A 6000-nucleotide genomic window follows, 5' to 3' on the forward strand; every position below is an offset into this window, starting at 1 on the left:
CTACACTCACTGATTTGGAGCAAAAGTGATGTTGTAAGTGCTATATAAAACCTGTCAAAGCTACATTACCCTTGACACCATTTACTGCTATTGTGAATAATTAATGGTGCTAATTGGAACTGCATTTCAGACGTATTGATCAGTTTCTGAATAACATTATAAATTGTTGATGCAAATTACCAGACAGCTGTGGTATAAATCAAAGAGTATGAAACAAAGCTATCTATCATGAAAATATAAATAAAAAAGTCAAACTCAAAAATGAATGTATGCATTTAAGAATGATCTAAGATGACATGTTCAAATTGTATACTGGATAAAAGTTCGGTGCATTCTACACTTCCAGTCTATCATACAAAAACTAAAACCCCCAAAATTTAAATTTCAACTTCAAATTAGTAAGGAGCATTTGGGGGTTGTTTTTGAGTTTTGAAACTAACAAAAACACAACAAACCCTTCAGCCAAAACTGGAACTGTATAATATATGAAAAGCTGACCATAAAAAACAGTCCCATGTATGTGTTCAGTGGTACAGGTTTCCAGATGATCTACAGCCAGCCAATCCTTAAACTGAGTCTGTTGGTCTCCAAGCTGCAGAAAGTGTGCAGCTTTATTTTGTTATTGATGATCTCAGGTGTCCTGCTGTGAGGCTCTTCTCTGCAAGCATCTGCTGAGGTAACCGCTAACTGGACGCTTAGATGAACATTTGTGCAAAGCAGCCTCTAAAGCAATGTGCTGAAATCATAACACCACCTGTTCTCTCCAGATCCTAAAGACACAGGGCATCACACTCTCCTCCACATATAACTCACCTCTGTGACTCACTGAACACTTGATTTCCTTCAGTTCACTCTGTGATATTTTGTCTCACGTGTGATTTTTATGTGTGTGAATTTGAGTGAGGCATGTTTTTCTTTTGAACAATGACCAAATAAATAATAATGCTGGCAGGAAGTGGAAGAATACACCTCTAATTGTTAAATACAAGTTTCCAGTCATGTGGTTTCTGTTTTGATTGTAAATTATACTGTACTTACCATTCAGCAAACTGAACAATCAAAACCTCATACCCTGTTTCTAATTCTTACCCTGATCAGCACCAAGTTGTGAACCTGCTTGACAGTAATGTAAAGCAGAAAAAACTTAAGAAACATACACATAGTACACCACTGAAAGAAAGATCTTAAAGAAAAAACTAGATGTACCTGTTCTTTATATATATATATATATATATATATATATATATATATATATATATATATATATAAATGGTATATTAAAATGGTTTGTAGAGTCCAGGTTTGAGGTGAACATCTTAGGTTATACAGAAAAACAAGAAGCTGAACCACAATTTGTACGTGAAAAATAAGCAGCTAAAGGAGGAAAAGTTAAACTGTTTTAAACTGATCAGCAGTGAACCATGACTTAAACATTTTAAAAAGAATATAAAAAGAAATCCCAACTAACTGTGCCTGCTATCAGTCTGCTCTCATCACTAATTCCTCACACTGTATGTCAATTTTAAACCTAACAGGAAGAAACAGCACGTATGTACAGCTATATGTGCTAACAAAACACATTTGATTAACCTTTAGTGTGAGTTATTCAGAAATAAAACACCTGTACGTACTGTAACTAAAGAAGTTAGTGCTGATGAGCTAAGTTTTTGAGAACTTAGGGCTCAGCAGCTCTGTTTCAGAGGTGAGCCCATTTCAGGCAAATTACCATACTTTCAGGAAATAAAATTGTTGTTTTTGTTGTCATACTATACCGAACAAGATGATAAGCAAAACTGCAACACACAACAGATACTGTCAGGTAATACAGCAACCCTGCCCCCAAAGACATGTTGTAGTGAGTGATTTTTTCAGCATTAAAGATGGTTTTATATCATATGAGGAGCGGAATATTTAATCCCTTTGTGCTTTCAAATAGTGATATGTCAAAGTTACCAGTTAACTTAGGTTAATAGAAAAGGACATTTTTCACCTTAGATCAGGGGTCTCAAACTTGTGACATGTACAATATACATTTCACTATAGTTTCAGTGTGTAAGCTGTACCTCACAGAAATTAAAAGTATGTCAGCTTAAGTGTTGTAAAAATAGTTTTCTTTAATTTTAAAAACTGAGTGTTATAAAAATGAGAATTTGTGGACTGTCCTGTGTAAAAAGAATACGTGCTGGCGGTAGCTGCACTGCAGCAGCTCTGCAACAGAAAAGTCAGCATTGTGAAGACAAACACACAGCTGTAACATCAGCAGTTCAGCAGTGTACACGCCACACAGCGGGTATGAAGCAAGCTTAGCGTGTTGCACGAGAGGCTAAACTGGCTCGAGAAGACCATGCGGTGATCAGACCTTTTTAGGAAGGAGAGTTGAAGGCACATCTTCTGAGTCAGTCTGTTTGAATAACAGATCATTTATTTGCCTTAAAGCCACTTCACCTGGGTTTTCTGCTGAAGTTCCAGGAAAAAGAAACAGAAGAAAATGTTTTTTACCTGTGCAGGAGGTACCGGTTGACTTTTAGGATAAAACTCGGTTTTAACTTAAAAACAAAATTTACAGATCTGAGTGTGGAATCCCCCACTCTGTAAGTGATAACACTGTGTAGCTACACCTGGGATTAACTAATTGGTTGTTTCTATTTATTTCCAGGACTTCCTTGAAAAAGAGGTTCTTAATCTCAATGTGACTTTCCTGGTTAAAAATAAATACATTTAAAAAATTGTTCCTATTGCCAAAGAGAAGCATTCAGTCTGTGTTATTCCAGTTTAAAAGGTGTGTATCATTAGTATTATAGTTTAATCTTTTACAATTTGTTTTGTCAGATAAAGCAGCATTATTTTCTTCACCACTGACTGTAAACTTCACCAGAATGGCTTTATACAGTTGTTGTTTAAAACTAACTAGTGTAAAATCTTCTTTGCATATCTGATCCTATTTGTGTCAGCGACGACTCATCACCAAAAGGGCAACAGATGGGAGTGTGTCCATCCGCCTTCCTGTAAATGCACCATTGGTGTGAGTGTGGTATGTGTGTGTGTGTGTTTGAAGCAATGCAATGAATAGCTAGGTGACCTTTCAGGTGGTGTAGAGGTGGCATCACTGTGACAGTGTGACAGAGCGAGGCCTCAGCCTTCCTGTAATGGATGATCACTCTCAAGGTGAACACCTCACTTTTTTTTTTCTCCCTCCCCTTTCATCCCACTGTGTCCTCTTTTCCACTGAGACTTGCAGTGTGTGGCTAGTCTCCTTTGGTTGTTTTTGACCTAGTATGAGGGATGTTTTTCTGTTTCCTGTTATTCAGCGCCAGGTTTTGTCTTCTTACACTGCTTGGTTGAGCTGCTGTACAGCTATGCATCATATAAAATGACAAAAACAAATCTTACCCAGAAAACCTGCACACCATATTTGAAGATGTGCTTAAAGTTTGCACTAAATGACCTAATTATTAAATTAAAAAAAAGACCATTAAAGGTTTCAGTAATACATCTTCTTACATTCACTCAAGGCTTTCATGTTATCGGAATCTTTATAGGGTTCCAGCTATTTAGAGGTCACTTTTCTTTCTAATAGCTTTGTATGATGATAATGTTTAAAAGTTACACATTAATCCTTTAGAAGGTGGAAGTAAAGATGGGTGTTTTACAGCGAGTGTACAATCTGTTCGTGTTATTGATCTAAGCAGAAGGGACACGCATGGTAGGCCAGAGCAACACGATATTGATGGTTGGCCGAGCAGCCGGCCCACATCTCTGAGAAATGTAACCTGTTATTTGTCCTTAAGACTCTGCATGCTGCAGGAGACAGGGACTCTCCGAGATAAGAGACGCCACCTTCGACAGTGGGTCATTTTCACAAAGATTTACAATGATTAAAAGTACAGCCTAACACCTCATGCTAATGTTAGTAAATTTAATGTTAATAGATGTCGGTATAGATTTGCAGTCATCCAGAAAATGACAATCCTAAGTGCCTTAAAAGAACTGAACAAGAATTAGTGCAGCTATCTTCTATTTAGGCATTTAAGACTTGCATATTTATTTATTTTATCATTTAACGATATGAAACATTTAAAATGATAAACTTTATGTAAAAAATATTTCAACTGACTAATTTTGGAAACATGTGGGTGAGTGTGTGTTTTTTTTTTCCTGTGCTTTAACACAGAATGATATAACTCACTCACTTGTTTAATCCTGTTCAGGGTCACAGGGGGGCCGAAGCTTATCCCAGCAGTCAACGGGCGAGAAGCAGGTAACACCAATAACCCCTGGCTGAGGAATGAAGAAAGAACAGGATTGAATATGAGCAGGGCTATCGGTGGGGGGCATCCAATGGGTGGAGAGGGATCGAGCTGCAGACCATGAGGAGAATCTTCAGTGGAAACATGTAATGTCCATTCATCATCACAGGAACCCACCTCTAACAAAGGTATGGTATTATAGGCTGATATTGTGATTATAATTATAGATAAAATCTACCTTTTAGTTAAACTTATGCTGTTCATTTGGAAAATTATCTGCACAGGAAGTTCATTCTTCATACAAAAGAATGACTAAAGTGTTTCATCTAAGTAGTTTTTGAAGTTTGGAAAATATCTGCAATGATCGGACCTTCTTTTGTTTAGTCATACCGATGGCTGTAGAAACAAACTTGCTCACAGATTCTGTCCTGCTGATTTGTCATTTGTAATCTGCCACTCTGTTAGCTTGCAACAAGTTACATAAACTGTGATGTGCACGACAAGCCAAAACACCACAACACCTCAACTCTTCTCCTCACCACCACCCAAACTGAAGTGCTGTGACATCAGTTTTGTCGAGCACTGCCGATAACTCTGAGCACAAACCATGTTTAAGACAAATCTGGACATGAAGAATAATTAATTCAAAAGCGTGTCAGGCTACAGATTTTTTTATGCGCCCGTATGCTCATGAGGCCCCAGTGCCTGACCTGACCTGAGTCATCCATCTACTTCCTTCACCAGCTTGATCTTAGTCAGGATCTCCAGCAGTCAGAGGATGAGAGGTGGGGTAAACCCTAGACAGGTCATCAGTCCAACAGGACTGACAGAGACACAAAAGTCAGACAACTATCCACACACTCACTCATACCTATCGTCAATTTAGAATAACCATTTACCTCACATTGAAGGTTTTGGTAGGGATGAATTAACCTTGAGACATATCCACAACAAGAAGATGCAAACTCCTAAGACCTTATAGCTGTGAGGTGACAGTACAGCATCCCCACCCCAACATAAAAACTTCATGTCACTTTAGCTCCACAGCTTTAACAAATCACTTAAACATAATTGAATAAGCAGCGGCTTTGTCTTAATTGTCCAATATATTACTGTAAATGTCTCATAAGATTAACATTTACACAACTGATATGAGGAATTAGTTACACATATGTGCTCTGAAGTCATTGAGCTAATTGTCAGATCATTAAATGTTAATGACACGATTAGGGCGCCGCTCTAGCTGGTTCAGCTCACCACACAAACTCTTGCCCCGAACTGGGAAACCGCAGAGCGATTCAAAGAAGATTGCATTTGTGACAAACACTATTCCCGACTCATCCATCATGCTTGCCAAACTTACACATTCATTATAAAGTTTGCCGATGGATGCAGCCCGTTCTGCTCGACCATTCATTTTTTTAGACCCTCTCCTGCTTTCTCTCCTTCCAACCCCCCTCTCTAATTCCATCTTTTTTCCCCCTGCTTTGCGTTCTGTTTGTGCTTTGTGAGTTTCTTTTCGTTTCTTCTCTCCAACTGCAGACTGAAAGATGCTGAGCAGGAGTGTAACGAAGGAGGCAGTGCATTAATTAAATACAGCAATTTGCTTTCCTCTCCTTTTTGTTGTGGGGACAGGGCTGCTAAGATTGATGAGGCTCTGTCTGATACACAAGAAACCCACTACATCTACATCTTGGGCTGATTGTGATGGAACACCTATTAAACAGCCAGTATGTATTAGGATGTCAACTTT

This window comes from Kryptolebias marmoratus, linkage group LG4 (assembly GCF_001649575.2).
Source record: "Kryptolebias marmoratus isolate JLee-2015 linkage group LG4, ASM164957v2, whole genome shotgun sequence".
NCBI classification, from domain to species: Eukaryota; Metazoa; Chordata; class Actinopteri; order Cyprinodontiformes; family Rivulidae; genus Kryptolebias; species Kryptolebias marmoratus.